This window comes from Anopheles funestus, assembly GCF_943734845.2.
Source record: "Anopheles funestus chromosome X unlocalized genomic scaffold, idAnoFuneDA-416_04 X_unloc_31, whole genome shotgun sequence".
Taxonomy (NCBI): Eukaryota; Metazoa; Arthropoda; class Insecta; order Diptera; family Culicidae; genus Anopheles; species Anopheles funestus.
Genome location: NW_026045156.1, coordinates 105,001 through 122,500, shown reverse-complemented (window position 1 = coordinate 122,500; position 17,500 = coordinate 105,001).

Below are 17,500 nucleotides of genomic sequence, written 5' to 3'. Positions count from 1 at the left end.
CGGTGATAAACTCTGCTGTCCTCGTCGATCAGGCGGCAAATCGGGATTAGACCGGCCAGCAGCACCGCCGTCTCACCGCGCACTGTGCGGAACGCTCTGCAGACCCGAATCGCCGTCTTGCGCTGTACTCGACCAACAAGCCTGCGGCATTGCTGTCTTTCCAAGCCTTCCGACCATACTGGGGCTCCGTAGCGAAGGATGGAATCCGCTACAGCCGCCAGCAGGCGGGCTCGAGACGATTTCGGGCCGCTGTGATTCGGCAGAAGTCGTGCCACCGCCTGGGCGACCTTCTCCGCCTTCGCCGCTGCCTTCTCGACGTGAGGGAGCCAGGATAGATGATCCTGTAGCCAGACTCCCAGGTAGCGGATGGACCGGGAGAAGGGAACCACTACACCGCCGATGTTGATGGAGACCGACGGTGGTCTCTTCAGGCTGGAGATGATCGTCATCTCAGTCTTCTCGGGCGCCAGGGAGAGACGGTGACGAGTCAGCCATTCTCCAATCGATGCGACAGCTGTCTCGGCCTTCAAGGCCGCGGCTTCGGGAGTCACCGCCGGGACGAGAAGAACCAAGTCGTCGGCATAACCGACTAGCTCGGTCCCCTGTGGCAGCGACACTCCCAGGACCCCGTCGTACAGCACGTTCCACAAGGTTGGCCCCAGAATGGAGCCCTGCGGAACTCCCGCGCTGATGTGCTGCTCGACGGGTCCCTCACTGGTTTCGATGATTAACCGCCGGTCCTTGAAGTAGCTGCGAATTATCCTTCGCAGCGGGGATGGAACGCCTTTCTCACGCAGCACGTTGGCGATGGACTGCCAGGACGCGGTGTTGAACGCGTTGCGGACGTCCAACGCTACCACCATCAGGCAGCGGTTGTCTCGCTGGTTAGTCCGGCGGAAGGACTTGGCCGTCCTTCCCATCTCCACAACTCGCTGGATCGCGCTGATGGTGGATCGCCCCTTCCGGAAGCCGTACTGGTGATCCGACAGTCGTGGGGCTTCAGGGTCCTCAAGGTGAAGATTCAACCGGGACAGGATCAGGCGCTCCAACACCTTGCCGAGTGCGTCTAGCATGCACAACGGCCGGTACGAGGAGCTTTCCCCGGGAGGTTTGCCAGGCTTTGGCAGCAGCACCAAGCGCTGCCTCTTCCATGACGAAGGAAACTCGCCACGGTCGAGACAGTCCTGGTACAGACGGCAGAAGACCTCCGGGTACTCCCTGATCGCTGTCTTCACGGCTGCATTGGGGATCCCGTCCAATCCCGGCGCCTTCCGGTTGGCCATGCACGCCACGATGTCCAGCAGCTCTCGCGTGGTGACAGGCATCAGCGACTGCCCATCCTCGACGTCCTCCTCTGCCGGCCACTCGACAGCCGGGTGAGTCGGAAACAGGTCCCCAGAGATGCGTAGCAGCTCCTCCTTGTCAGTCTCGGGAGGCACGTAACTGCCACGAATCCGAGACATGACAGTCCGGTACCCTGCTCCGAACTCGTTCTCCTCCGCCAGTCGGATGAGCTCATCAAACTCAGTGCGCTTGCTGGCCCGAATCGCCTTCTCCATGGCCCGCCTCGCAGTCCGGTGGTGCGCTGCTGCGATGCTGCGCTCCTGCAAATCGACCGTGGCAACCATACGGTCGCGAGCTGCTGCACATTCCTCACGAAGGCGTGTGAGCTCCGGTGTCCACCAGAAGAGGGCTCGATGGGGATCACGGTGCGACGAGGTGATCCGCGCCATCGTTTGGTCGCATGCCCGCAACATGGCATCGACCATCCCCTCCTGGTTTACTGCTCGCTCCACGAAGTTCGCTGCGCTAAGTGCTGCTCGGAACGCCTCGGCTGAAAACTGCGAAGCCTTCCATCTCCTGCTTGACTGGTGGCCTCGTACCCGCTGCTGGTCGTGCTGCTGCTGTCGCCGGCGATTTTGCTGTTGTTGTTGCCGCCGATGATGCCGCTGCTGCTGCGGTCGCTGGTTCTGGCTTTGGTGCTGCTGCTGACGTTGGAGCTGAGGTGAGGAGGACGGCCCGACGGTGTAAAGGATGTACCGGTGGTCGGAAGCCGTATAAAACCGCGCCAACGAGTCAGGAGCCACTGCCCATGTGTCGGGGCGTGCGATAGTCTCGCTCGCGAACGACACATCCACGACGCTGGGTGTGGCAACACCGTTCCCGACGAACGTTGGGGTTGTTCCCTGGTTGAGGATCCTCAGCCCAAGCTGCTCGATGGTGTTGAGCAGCGCCTCACCTCGCACGGTGTTCCGCTCGCTTCCCCACTCCTCATGCCAGGCGTTGAAGTCGCCTGCCACTACGACGTGATGATGGGAAAGTGCCTCCAGTTCGAGCGCCTCAAGAAAATGCTCGAACTCACCGAGAGTCAGTCGTGGAGGAGCATAGCAGCTGACGAAAACAACTCCTCCAATCTGGGCGGCCACCAATCCGGGCGTTGGGCTGCGCCACACACGCTGGATGGGATATGCTCCGGTGGCCACCACGGCCACTGCCCCCGATGAGTCCACTGACCACGTTCCGTTGTTCTCCGGAGGCCGGTACACCTCCGAAAGCAGCAGCACGTCGATCCGCTCAGTCCGAGCGGATTGCAGAACGAAATCCTGTGCGGTGCGTCCACCACCCAGGTTCGCCTGCAACACTCGCAGTTGTTGCCTCACACCTGGCACGGTGCCGGCAGTTGTCCACAGCTCTGGTGACCGATGTTGTGCGGGCCACCACACTTAAGGCATTTGGGCTCCAAAGCGCAGGCTTTCGCCAGATGACCGGTGCTGCCACAGCGGAAGCATTTGCCTCGGTAGTCCGCTTCATTCCGACAGTCCCGCACGATGTGCCCCGTTTCCAGGCACCGCAGACAGCGACGCTGGGAGATCGGACGACGAGGGACCTCATGAGCCACGCTGATGCACTGGCAAAGAGACAGTTTTGCCTCGTACAGCTGCTGCGCCTTTACCAGCGGAAGACGAACACGTGCGCGCTTCGTGCCATCGCTCAGCTCCCAAACTTCACAGAAGGTGATGCCCGGGGCTACTCCAAGCTTAGCCCGAATCGCCTCCTTCACCTCATCAACGGTGGCCAGCGAGTCGACATGGGTGATCAGCAGCTCACCCATCTCAGTCAGCACTCGCACTGCACCCATTTCGCCAATGACACTCTGGATCTTATCCGCGAGTGCCTCACTGTCCGCGCTTCGACTAATGGGGACACGGAGATGATCCTGTGCCGTTCGCCGGCCCATCCCGATAGCCGTGCGGACCTCTTCCAGTTCTGGGGCCGTACGTAGCTTCAGATACACCTGCGTCCAGGTTGTACCTACTGCCGGCGCCACTTCGATGGTGTCTGGACGCACGTTACGGCGAGTCGGCTTTTGTTGACTCTGCTGTTGCTGTTGTCGCGGCTGGCTCTGCTGCTGCACCGTTGGCCGCTGCTGTCGCGTCTGCTGCTGCTGTTGTAACGTTGGCCCCTGCTGTTGCGTCTGCTGCCGCTTCTGCAACGCCGGCCACTGCTGGCGTGTCTGCTGCTGCTGACGCTGCTGGGATGGCTGTTGCTGCCGGATTTGTTGCTGCTGCTGCTGCTGTTGTGATGGCTGCGCTTTACCACGGCGATTGCCACGCTTGCGCTGCACGCGCTTAACCGGCTCACTACTGGCCACCTCTGCCCACGTGCGCTGCTCCTCGGCGATGCTGGCGTAGTAACCCTGAGCAGTCACATTCTTGGCGCCAATCGACTGCAGGATAAGCTCGTTCAGCGCCTGCCGGTCCTTCATGTGTTCTTCCCGAAGCCGCTCTTCACGCTGGCGAGCCTGCTCCTGGACCGCCTGTAGCTCCTGACGAGCACGCTCCTGAACCTGCTGCATATCAATCCGAGCCTGCTCGGCGTTGGCGTCCATACGCTGACGGAGAGCCGAGAGCTCCTGCTGCAGGTCCTGAATTGTCGACAGTAGCTGCTCATTAGTGAGGGAAGTCTCACTCATGAGCTTCCTCAGCTCGACCATCTCCGAGCTAGCTGGCTTCATTGTCGGTAGGGACACTCTAGTCACGGCCACTTTCGCCTCCATAATCTGCGGAAGCTTGGCCGGTCTCACGTCGGATGAGTCAGCCCTGGGACGAAGGGATCGCCCAGATACTGACATTTTCCGCACTTTATGCTGGATTTACTCCCCCTCACGGGAGGACGCCAGCAGCGGACTGCCCCGTGAGAACCACCACAGCAGAAATGGTATTCGAGCAGTAAAATCGTTCAGGGAGGTGGTGTTTCGTCACGTTAGGTCGTTCCACGATTTATCAAGACCGAGCTAGACCCCCAAAAATGCCGAATTGGCCAGGGGGGGGGTGGAAAATGACCCAGGGGGGTGGGGGGCTAGATGTAATTGCCCCTCCTGAGCAAAACTCCCGAACACACCAAGCTCCTATCTCCTCTCCTTTCACCCGAAAATGGCGAAAAACCCGAAAATCCACCAAAAATCCGCGATTCCTGATCCGGGGGGGGCGGTGGGTGGGTGGTGGGGGCGCGGAAAATTTTCAGGGGATGTGGCAAGTGGTCCCCGAATTTTAGAGCCCAAAACCAAAATTTTTTGCAGCCCGCAAATAATTTTTCACAGCGTTTTTATGTTTCTCACCTTTTTAACGCCTTAATAAGAAAATCCGGAAAATGCGGGGGGGGTGCTGGAGGTCCAGAAAAAATCCAGGGGGTGCGTCTGGAGGTCCCCGAATTTTCCAGCACAAAACCGGAATTTTCCACTGCACTTGTGTAATTTTCCGGCGAAGTCCAAAATTTCCTGCACCTTGATAAGGCCTTAATAAGACCGGGGGTCACTGAGGGCGATGGGGTGAGGTGGGAGCGGGGGGAAAAATTTTCCCCGAATCGTCTCTCCGAGCTCAACCACCTCCAACACTCACGGAACCGATCAGGCGATAAAAATTTTCCACTTTATAATACACTCAATATTATACACCTTGGGAAATGCCGCCTGGGCAGTACTGTCAACACGTGTTGCAAAAATGTTTTCCACTTTTTTCAGCACTTAAATCACCGATTTTGATGCGGTTTTTTCACAAAATCACTTCTTTGGCACTCCGCACACGATTTAAAACATATCCGGTCCAAATCCGTTCAAAATTCACTGAGCTGTGAGTGTCCAAAGTTCCCCATACAAAATGTATGGGCACCAAAATATCGTTTTTTGTCGCACTTCCACTGCTCCGATCGACTCGGAAACCGTTTTATCGGCTTCAGCGGCCACGATTTACCTTAAATCAACCTCTTCCGGCAGGAAAAGAAGTGATTTTTTGCACACCTGAACACCGGTTCACTTTGGTGCTCCCGGAGGGGGCAAAAACACAACAAAACTGTATTTGCACAAAAATTGTCGTTTTTTGGCCGAACTTCACTATTTTTGGGTAAATCGGGTGCTCTAAGCACGATTTTGACACTTTTAAAACGATTTTATTACGATTTTCACCAAATTTTCACCACTTCTTGACGGAGCGTTTGTTTACCACATCTTCACTTGTCAGCACCCAGGTGACACAGGGATAACTGGCTTGTGGCCGCCAAGCGTTCATAGCGACGTGGCTTTTTGATCCTTCGATGTCGGCTCTTCCTATCATTGTAAAGCAAAATTTACCAAGCGTAGGATTGTTCACCCTTTCAAGGGAACGTGAGCTGGGTTTAGACCGTCGTGAGACAGGTTAGTTTTACCCTACTGGTGTGCATTGTTTGTCGCTATCTTAACGGAATTCCTGTGCAGTACGAGAGGAACCACAGGTACGGACCACTGGCTCAATACTAGTTCGAACGGACTATGGTATGACGCTACGTCCGCTGGATTATGCCTGAACGCCTCTAAGGTCGTATCCAATCCGAGCTGATAGCGCTTCTTATACCCATTAGGTGGTCGTAAGCTAGCGGGCCTAACAACCCTCCGAGAACCGTCCGTGCTGTCCATTGGCACACTGGCGTCTCATCCCCGCTTACTACTAGGCCGCAAAGGGCGGGTTCGCGCTGCACGTGTTAGTACCATACATGTTGGGAACACCGGTGGACGAGCTTGCCGACTGTGGATATCACTAGTTTCGACACCTACGACCGCCCGCAAACGACGGGACTACAGGCTGGGAGCTTCAAGTTGTAGAGATGCGTTCGCATCGATCCTCTCAGGCGACCCATGCTTGGTGGTTAGTGCTTGCGCGTGCGCGCCCCGTGTGTGCTGGAATTGGCCAACCAGTGCACATTGGTGGTGCGTACCGTGACTTGCACCATGTGACGAGAGTGTTGAAGAACACTGTGTGGTGACTCTATGCCTATGTGATGGGGTGCTTGTAACACACGACCGAACCGACGGCTCGTTGGATGGTCACGACAGTGTGGTGCAGGTGCGCCCATGTGTAACGAATACATTGAGTGCCGTTGGAGGTTAGCGGTTGGTCGGTTGCATGCTACAACTTCGCGTTGTACATGGGCTGGCCGCTGCGCTTCCTTCGGGTTGCCACTTGATGTTGATAGGGTTGATGTATTGTGTTCGTTGACTTTTGGTTCATTCCAAAAGTCTTCGGACTTAGATAATTTTACAAGTGTCGGCGCTCTCGGACCGAAAATAAGAAGACAACTAAGAAGAAAAAGAGAAAGAAGCTAATAGTGGAAAGTATTCTTCTTCAAAGAAGGAACAAAAATTTTACAAGTGTTGAAAAATTTCCTAAGTCCAAAAAATTTTCTAAGTCCAGAAAATTTTCTAAGTCCCACAAAATGGAACATGATGAAGAAGATACAGAAGTTGAAAATTTTTCTAAGTCCAAAAAATTTTCTAAGTCCAGAAAATTTTCTAAGTCCAAAGTGTTGGAACAATTTCCAAAGGCCCATAGGTTGCACTGAATTTTCCTAAGTTGGCCACAAGTACCCATGAGGTATCGAGAAGGTTCACCCGAAGGACATAATATGTCCCAAAGTACCGATAGAGCACCCACAAAGAGCACCCAATTGGCCTAAGTTGGCCAAAAGTACCGATAGAGTACCCACAAGTAGCACTGAGTTGGCCTAAGTTGGCCAAAAGTACCGATAGAGTACCCACAAATAGCACCGAATGGGCCTAAGTTGGCCAAAAGTACCGATAGAGTACCCACAAGTAGCACTGAGTTGGCCTAAGTTGGCCAAAAGTACCGATAGAGCACCCACAAAGAGCACCCAATTGGCCTAAGTTGGCCAAAAGTACCGATAGAGTACCCACAAATAGCACCCAGTTGGCCTAAGTTGGCCAAAAGTACCGATAGAGCACCCACAAGTAGCACCCAATTGGCCTATGTTGGCCAAAAGTACCGATAGAGTACCCACAAATAGCACCGAATGGGCCTAAGTTGGCCAAAAGTACCGATAGAGTACCCACAAATAGCACCGCGTTGGCCTAAGTTGGCCAAAAGTACCGATAGAGTACCCACAAGTAGCACTGAGTTGGCCTAAGTTGGCCAAAAGTACTGATAGAGTACCCACAAATAGCACCGAATGGGCCTAAGATGGCCAAAAGTACCGATAGAGTACCCACAAATAGCACCGAATGGGCCTAACATGGCCAAAAGTACCGATAGAGCACCCACATATAGCACCCAATTGGCCTAAGTTGGCCAAAAGTACCGCCAAGTAGCACCATAGAGGCCCGAGTAGAGCGAAATGTGGGCCAAATTGAACATTTGAAAATTTTTACAAGTCCAGAAAATTTTCTAAGTCCAGAAAATTTTCTAAGTCCAAAGAGTTGGACAAATTTCCTTAGGCCCAAAGGTTGCACTGAATGTTCCTAAGTTGGCCATCAGTACCCATGAAGTATCGCGAAGGTTCACCCGAAAGACACAATATGCCCTAAAGTACCCACAGAGTACCCACAAGTTGCACCCAATTGGCCTAAGTTGGCCAAAAGTACCGACAAGTAGCACCATAGAGGCCCGAGTAGAGCGAAATGTGGGCCAAAGTACCGAGTAGTTGCAACAAATGCCCAAATGGATACCAAAATGTGGTACCAAGCACCTAACTGTTGCAACAAATGCTAGCTTTCTGAGCAAAAGCTGTGGACCAATTTCGTAGAAGAACCGCCTAGGCGAAAAGGCAAAAATCGCCGAAGCTGGCCCGCTCGCAGAGCTCGCGGGCCAGGAGATACTCATAGGGCGATTTACTAGAGTGGGGAACTTGAGAATTTTTGTGTCCGAGACTTCGGGCAACTTCGCGGCCGCCCCCTTAAAGTAAAAGATTTTCTCTGGGTGCCTAAAATTCGCAATTCCCGCAAAGTCGGGAAGACGTTAAAGTTTTTGCCCAAAAAATGGCCATCGATTTAAGGTGATTTTCCAATAAGAAAATGCTTCCTATTTTGAATTTTTTCGAATATTTCCTAAACTAAGCGTCGGAGCACATGGCCGTGGAGAAACTTTTGGTAGCTTTTGGCAAGGGCTATCGGATGAAATAATGCGAAAGGCCATCGGAGCGATATTGGATTAATGCGGGCCCATAAACGTACCTAAGAAGTGAAAATTGGTACCTTGCACGCAGGATGCAAGAAATGCTTGAGTGTTAACCAACATCGGTACCAAGTACCTAGGTTATATCGAGTGCGTAGATGGAAGTCGGTACCGAAGGGAAACCTTCCTAGGCTAGGTGCACGCAAGTGAGTATGGATCGATCAGTAGAAAGATGGGAAGCCATAGGAAACCTTCCTAGGCTAGGTGCACGCAAGTGAGTATGGATCGATCAGTAGAAAGATGGGAAGCCATAGGAAACCTTCCTAGGCTAGGTGCACGCAAGTGAGTATGGATCGATCAGTAGAAAGATGGGAAGCCCAAGGAAACCTTCCTAGGCTAGGTGCACGCAAGTGAGTATGGATCGATCAGTAGAAAGTGGGAAGCCCAGTACCAAATGCCCTAGTGAAGACCGTAAACGAATATCATGAACCGAGAAGGAGCACCAAATGCCCTAGTGAAGACCGTAAACGAATATCATGAACCGATAAGGAGCACCAAATGCCCTAGTGAAGACCGTAAACGAATATCATGAACCGATAAGGAGCACCAAATGCCCTAGTGAAGACCGTAAACGAATATCATGAACCGATAAGGAGCACCAAATGCCCTAGTGAAGACCGTAAACGAATATCATGAACCGAGAAGTAGCAACGAATGCCTGAAAAAGTACCAAGTCCACGGTATAGAGTAACGAGAGTTAACCGCCGTGATGTATGCAATGAGGGCAGCCATTGCATGGGTTCTGGACTTGGTTCGCGAATAACTTTTTTGCTAGACATCGGACAAAGTTGACGTGGAAGAACGAAATGTAGCATTTGATGCCACCTATTTAAAACTTTTTCAAGATTGAAGATCCGATTGATACAGCCTGAGTTATAGGCAAAAGTTGGTGCAAAAACGAGCATTTTGAATGGTGAAAAATCGGTACTCCTCGAATAGCTCCTGTTGGAAGCATCGGACCACATGGTCGTGGAGGAACATATTGTAGTGTACGGTGTCAAGTATCGACACCCAAAACCGCATGTCCGATGGACGGAAAATGACCAAGTTATAGTGAAAACTTGGTTGCACCAAATTCCCGAAGAAGTGCACCGAAGAAGGTGAATGCGATGGTTGTTCGTCGAATAGCTCCGGCCACAGACATGGTAGCGATTAGTGGTGCATGGAAGAAATCTAGCCACAAGTGCCATCTACCCATGGCCAGAAGAAAGTGTGGCGCTATCTTGGATACCGGCGGAGCTATGGGGCAAATATGGGCCAAAAATGGTGCAAGTTGGACCAAAAATCCGACCAAGTGCGCGAGGCGCTTTCGTGAATAGCTCCGGCCACAGACATGGTAGCGATTAGTGGTGCATGGAAGAAATCTAGCCACAAGTGCCATCTACCCATGGCCAGAAGAAAGTGTGGCCATATCTTGGATACCGGCGGAGCTATGGGGCAAATACGGGCCAAAAATGGTGCAAGTTGGACCAAAAATCCGAAAAAGTACCTAGGTAAATGCGATGGTTGTTCGTCGAATAGCTCCGGCCACAGACATGGTAGCGATTAGTGGTGCATGGAAGAAATCTAGCCACAAGTGCCATCTACCCATGGCCAGAAGAAAGTGTGGCCATATCTTGGATACCGGCGGAGCTATGGGGCAAATATGGGCCAAAAATGGTGCAAGTTGGACCAAAAATCCGAAAAAGTACCTAGGTAAATGCGATGGTTGTTCGTCGAATAGCTCCGGCCACAGACATGGTAGCGATTAGTGGTGCATGGAAGAAATCTAGCCACAAGTGCCATCTAGCCATGGCCAGAAGAAAGTGTGGCCATATCTTGGATACCGGCGGAGCTATGGGGCAAATATGGGCCAAAAATGGTGCAAGTTGGACCAAAAATCCGAAAAAGTACCTAGGTAAATGCGATGGTTGTTCGTCGAATAGCTCCGGCCACAGACATGGTAGCGATTAGTGGTGCATGGAAGAAATCTAGCCACAAGTGCCATCTACCCATGGCCAGAAGAAAGTGTGGCCATATCTTGGATACCGGCGGAGCTATGGGGCAAATATGGGCCAAAAATGGTGCAAGTTGGACCAAAAATCCGAAAAAGTACCTAGGTAAATGCGATGGTTGTTCGTCGAATAGCTCCGGCCACAGACATGGTAGCGATTAGTGGTGCATGGAAGAAATCTAGCCACAAGTGCCATCTAGCCATGGCCAGAAGAAAGTGTGGCCATATCTTGGATACCGGCGGAGCTATGGGGCAAATATGGGCCAAAAATGGTGCAAGTTGGACCAAAAATCCGACCAAGTGCGCGAGGCGCTTTCGTGAATAGCTCCGGCCACAGACATGGTAGCGATTAGTGGTGCATGGAAGAAATCTAGCCACAAGTGCCATCTACCCATGGCCAGAAGAAAGTGTGGCCATATCTTGGATACCGGCGGAGCTATGGGGCAAATATGGGCCAAAAATGGTGCAAGTTGGACCAAAAATCCGACCAAGTGCGCGAGGCGCTTTCGTGAATAGCTCCGGCCACAGACATGGTAGCGATTAGTGGTGCATGGAAGAAATCTAGCCACAAGTGCCATCTACCCATGGCCAGAAGAAAGTGTGGCGCTATCTTGGATACCGGCGGAGCTATGGGGCAAATATGGGCCAAAAATGGTGAAGTTGGACCAAAAATCCGAAAAAGTACCTAGGTAAATGCGATGGTTGTTCGTCGAATAGCTCCGGCCACAGACATGGTAGCGATTAGTGGTGCATGGAAGAAATCTAGCCACAAGTGCCATCTACCCATGGCCAGAAGAAAGTGTGGCGCTATCTTGGATACCGGCGGAGCTATGGGGCAAATATGGGCCAAAAATGGTGAAGTTGGACCAAAAATCCGACCAAGTGCGCGAGGCGCTTTCGTGAATAGCTCCGGCCACAGACATGGTAGCGATTAGTGGTGCATGGAAGAAATCTAGCCACAAGTGCCATCTAGCCATGGCCAGAAGAAAGTGTGGCCATATCTTGGATACCGGCGGAGCTATGGGGCAAATATGGGCCAAAAATGGTGCAAGTTGGACCAAAAATCCGACCAAGTGCGCGAGGCGCTTTCGTGAATAGCTCCGGCCACAGACATGGTAGCGATTAGTGGTGCATGGAAGAAATCTAGCCACAAGTGCCATCTAGCCATGGCCAGAAGAAAGTGTGGCCATATCTTGGATACCGGCGGAGCTATGGGGCAAATATGGGCCAAAAATGGTGAAGTTGGACCAAAAATCCGACCAAGTGCGCGAGGCGCTTTCGTGAATAGCTCCGGCCATAGACATGGTAGCGATTAGTGGTGCATGGAAGAAATCTAGCCACAAGTGCCATCTACCCATGGCCAGAAGAAAGTGTGGCCATATCTTGGATACCGGCGGAGCTATGGGGCAAATATGGGCCAAAAATGGTGCAAGTTGGACCAAAAATCCGAAAAAGTACCTAGGTAAATGCGATGGTTGTTCGTCGAATAGCTCCGGCCACAGACATGGTAGCGATTAGTGGTGCATGGAAGAAATCTAGCCACAAGTGCCATCTACCCATGGCCAGAAGAAAGTGTGGCGCTATCTTGGATACCGGCGGAGCTATGGGGCAAATATGGGCCAAAAATGGTGAAGTTGGACCAAAAATCCGACCAAGTGCGCGAGGCGCTTTCGTGAATAGCTCCGGCCACAGACATGGTAGCGATTAGTGGTGCATGGAAGAAATCTAGCCACAAGTGCCATCTAGCCATGGCCAGAAGAAAGTGTGGCCATATCTTGGATACCGGCGGAGCTATGGGGCAAATATGGGCCAAAAATGGTGCAAGTTGGACCAAAAATCCGAAAAAGTACCTAGGTAAATGCGATGGTTGTTCGTCGAATAGCTCCGGCCACAGACATGGTAGCGATTAGTGGTGCATGGAAGAAATCTAGCCACAAGTGCCATCTACCCATGGCCAGAAGAAAGTGTGGCGCTATCTTGGATACCGGCGGAGCTATGGGGCAAATATGGGCCAAAAATGGTGAAGTTGGACCAAAAATCCGACCAAGTGCGCGAGGCGCTTTCGTGAATAGCTCCGGCCACAGACATGGTAGCGATTAGTGGTGCATGGAAGAAATCTAGCCACAAGTGCCATCTACCCATGGCCAGAAGAAAGTGTGGCGCTATCTTGGATACCGGCGGAGCTATGGGGCAAATATGGGCCAAAAATGGTGAAGTTGGACCAAAAATCCGACCAAGTGCGCGAGGCGCTTTCGTGAATAGCTCCGGCCACAGACATGGTAGCGATTAGTGGTGCATGGAAGAAATCTAGCCACAAGTGCCATCTACCCATGGCCAGAAGAAAGTGTGGCCATATCTTGGATACCGGCGGAGCTATGGGGCAAATATGGGCCAAAAATGGTGCAAGTTGGACCAAAAATCCGACCAAGTGCGCGAGGCGCTTTCGTGAATAGCTCCGGCCATAGACATGGTAGCGATTAGTGGTGCATGGAAGAAATCTAGCCACAAGTGCCATCTACCCATGGCCAGAAGAAAGTGTGGCCATATCTTGGATACCGGCGGAGCTATGGGGCAAATATGGGCCAAAAATGGTGCAAGTTGGACCAAAAATCCGAAAAAGTACCTAGGTAAATGCGATGGTTGTTCGTCGAATAGCTCCGGCCACAGACATGGTAGCGATTAGTGGTGCATGGAAGAAATCTAGCCACAAGTGCCATCTACCCATGGCCAGAAGAAAGTGTGGCCATATCTTGGATACCGGCGGAGCTATGGGGCAAATATGGGCCAAAAATGGTGCAAGTTGGACCAAAAATCCGAAAAAGTACCTAGGTAAATGCGATGGTTGTTCGTCGAATAGCTCCGGCCACAGACATGGTAGCGATTAGTGGTGCATGGAAGAAATCTAGCCACAAGTGCCATCTACCCATGGCCAGAAGAAAGTGTGGCCATATCTTGGATACCGGCGGAGCTATGGGGCAAATATGGGCCAAAAATGGTGCAAGTTGGACCAAAAATCCGAAAAAGTACCTAGGTAAATGCGATGGTTGTTCGTCGAATAGCTCCGGCCACAGACATGGTAGCGATTAGTGGTGCATGGAAGAAATCTAGCCACAAGTGCCATCTACCCATGGCCAGAAGAAAGTGTGGCCATATCTTGGATACCGGCGGAGCTATGGGGCAAATATGGGCCAAAAATGGGTAAAATTGTACGGTCCAAAGCCAAGGGTAAATTTTTTTATTCCTCTAATAACTTCTAGCACAGACATTGAATCGGTTGGTGATGTATGGATGAAATGTAGCAAACAGTTGGAACTACCCATAAAATCTGAAAGATTGACGATCCAATGTATAGAACCGGAGTAATGTGCGATACTTGGTGAAAAATCGAGTGAAAAATTAGCTATAAACTGTTTTTGGCCCATAACTCGAATACTAGACATCGGAAGGGGGGGTCGTAGAACGATTTTTTGTTGCCCTATCGATTCCCTATCGAACGAGCAAAAGTTGTTTTTTTGACCAAAAAGGACCCCTACTCTAGTAAAATTGGCCTGATTTTACTAGTCCCCGGTACCCGTACATGCAAAATGAGCAAAATGCTCAAGTATGAATGGTTTTTGGCCCATAACTCGAATACTAGACGTCGCAGGGGGGTGTCATGGAACAATTTTTGGTAGCCCTTGAAATTATCTATCGAATGACATATACTTGATTTTTGGCCAAAAAGTTCCCTAGACTAGTAAAAATCGCATCATTTTACTAGAGTCGGGTACCCTGGACGAAAAACCGCTATAATTGCGGTTTTTGGCTAATAACTCGAATACTAGACGTCGCAGGGGGGTGTCGTGGAACAATTTTTGGTAGCCCTTGAAATTATCTATCGAATGACATATACTTGATTTTTGGCCAAAAAGTTCCCTAGACTAGTAAAAATCGCATCATTTTACTAGAGTCGGGTACCCTGGACGAAAAACCGCTATAATTGCGGTTTTTGGCTAATAACTCGAATACTAGACGTCGCAGGGGGGTGTCGTGGAACAATTTTTGGTAGCCCTTGAAATTATCTATCGAATGACATATACTTGATTTTTGGCCAAAAAGTTCCCTAGACTAGTAAAAATCGCATCATTTTACTAGAGTCGGGTACCCTGGACGAAAAACCGCTATAGTTGCGGTTTTTGGCTAATAACTCTAATACTAGACGTCGGAGGGGGGTGTCGTGGAACAATTTTTGGTAGCCCTTGAAATTATCTATCGAATGACATATACTTGATTTTTGGCCAAAAAGTTCCCTAGACTAGTAAAAATCGCATCATTTTACTAGAGTCGGGTACCCTGGACGAAAAACCGCTTAAGTTGCGGTTTTTGGCTAATAACTCGAATACTAGACGTCGCAGGGGGGTGTCGTGGAACAATTTTTGGTAGCCCTTGAAATTATCTATCGAATGACATATACTTGATTTTTTGACCAAAAAGTTCCTAGACTAGTAAAAATCGCATCATTTTACTAGAGTCGGGTACCCTGTACGAAAAACCGCTATAGTTGCGGTTTTTGGCCAATAACTCGAATACTAGACGTCGGAGGGGGGTGCCGTAGAACAATTTTTTGTAGCCCTTGAAATTACCTTTCGAATGATATATAGTGGTTTTTTGGTCAAACAGTGACCCCGAGACTAGTAACCCTCCATACACAAAACCGCCTAAAAAGTTTTGGTTTTGCAAAATTTTGAAAAGTGCGTCAAAAAAATTTTTTCAAAAAGTACCAAATCGTGATCAGAACTCACTATAGACCATAAAAAGTGAAATCCGATGGTCATTTGCAACACTTGGTCAATCGAGAAAAATTTCACTTTTTTACTAGAGTCGGGTACCCTGAACGAAAAATCGCTCAAGTGATGGTTTTTGGCCAATAACTCGAATACTAGACGTCGGAGGGGGGTGCCGTAGAACAATTTTTTGTAGCCCTTGAAATTACCTTTCGAATGATATATAGTGGTTTTTTGGTCAAACAGTGACCCCGAGACTAGTAACCCTCCATACACAAAACCGCCTACAAAAACTTTGTTTTGAAAAATTTTGAAAAGTTCAAAAAAATTTTTTTTTCAAAAACTACTAAAACGTGATAAGAACTTACTATAGACCATGAAAAGTGATATCCGATGATAATTTGCAAAAGTTGGTAACTAGTAAAAAATTTCACTTTTTTACTAGAGTGGGTGCAACGAGAAAAAAAAAGTCCGTGATGGAGAAAAATGGCACGTTTTCCACGCCTGTACGCTTTCGTTTTCTATATAGGGGGTAGGTGAGCCAGAAGCATGAATTTGACTGAGTACGTATCTTTATGAATTGGGCCCTTCTAAATCGATTGAGACTACCCCCAGGACGATCGGACGACTGCTTCTGGCTCAAAATGTGGTTTTTAGATTTTGATCGTCAATTATGAGAGAAAAAATCGATTAGAAGTAAAGATACGAAATGCTTGGTCTAAGTTGGGAAACGACTTCGGATATTTGTTGGACGTTGTCGTAGAAGGTCCGAGGACCAAGGAAAAGTGATTTCCAAGTGGATTTATGCACTATTAGTCGATGGTAAGATGTGAAATTAGTAGAACTTACCATACAGTTTGCGAAGTTGAAGCAATCGGTTGGTGAATATGGTACTGTCTGTCCAATTTGGTGGTTCGGAATGAGTGAAACGATGTTGATGATGGATAGACGTTCCGATTGCCCCCGATCGGGGAACATATAGTGGTCTTTAAGGTCCAAGTACCTATGTTTTGGTAAGCAGAACTGAGAGTTAAAGGATGAAAGTCGGCCATTCCTAATATCATCCTATCGGTGGTTCGCGAGTTGTTTGAGGACCGGAGCAGCTCGCGATGAAACGGTCCTAGGGTATTGGTTATCCATCCAAGGAAGAGTAAATGCGATCCTAGATGTGTGTCGTTGGCCGTTCTACCGGTATCGCCTATCGATGAGATATCGACGGGCATGCCTTACTCGAAAGTTGAATTCTAGGATCGATGGTCAAACAGACCTATGAGCGATAAACCAAACTGAACACGTATTGATGTCGGCTTTTCCTATCATTTGATGCCGCAGGTTGTTTAGGGACCGGAGCAACTTGCGGCCGAGACGGTCCCCGGGGGTTTCTTTCTCCAAGGAGTGGAAACTATTAAGCAAGAGTTGTAGCAAGATACGATCCTCTGATGTGTCGTTGGCCGTTCATGCGGTATCGCCTGTCGATGAGATATCGATGGGCATGCCTTACTCTACCGACCTTCTAATTGAGAGTATTAATCAGGGATCGATGGTCAAACAAGACCAATGAGCGATAAACCAAACTGAACACGTATTGATGTCGGCTTTTCCTATCATTTGTCGCAGGTTGTTTAGGGACCGGAGCAGCTTGCGACCGAGACGGTCCCCGGGGGTTTCTTTCTCCAAGGAGAAGAAACGATTAAGCAAAAGTTGTAGCAAGATACGATCCTCTGATGTGTCGTTGGCCGTTCAAGCGGTATCGCCTGTCGATGAGATATCGATGGGCATGCCTTACTCTCCCGACTGGATTACTGAGAGTTTAATCAGGGATCGATGGTCAAACAGACCAATGAGCGATAAACCAAACTGAACACATATTGATGTCGGCATTTCCTATCATTTGTCGCAGGTTGTTTAGGGACCGGAGCAGCTTGCGACCGAGACGGTCCCCGGGGGTTTCTTTCTCTAAGGAGTGGAAACGATTAAGCAAAAGTCGTAGCAATAATCGATCACCTGATGTGTCGTTGGCCGTTCTTGCGGTATCGCCTGTCGATGAGATATCGATGGGCATGCCTTACTCTCCTGACTGTTTAATTGAGAGTTATAATCAGGGATCGATGGTCAAAAAGACCTATGAGCGATAAACCAAACTGAACACGTATTGATGTCGGCATTTCCTATCATTTGTCGCAGGTTGTTTGGGGACCGGAGCAGCTTGCGACCGAGACGGTCCCTTCCCGAAAGATGGTGAACCGAGT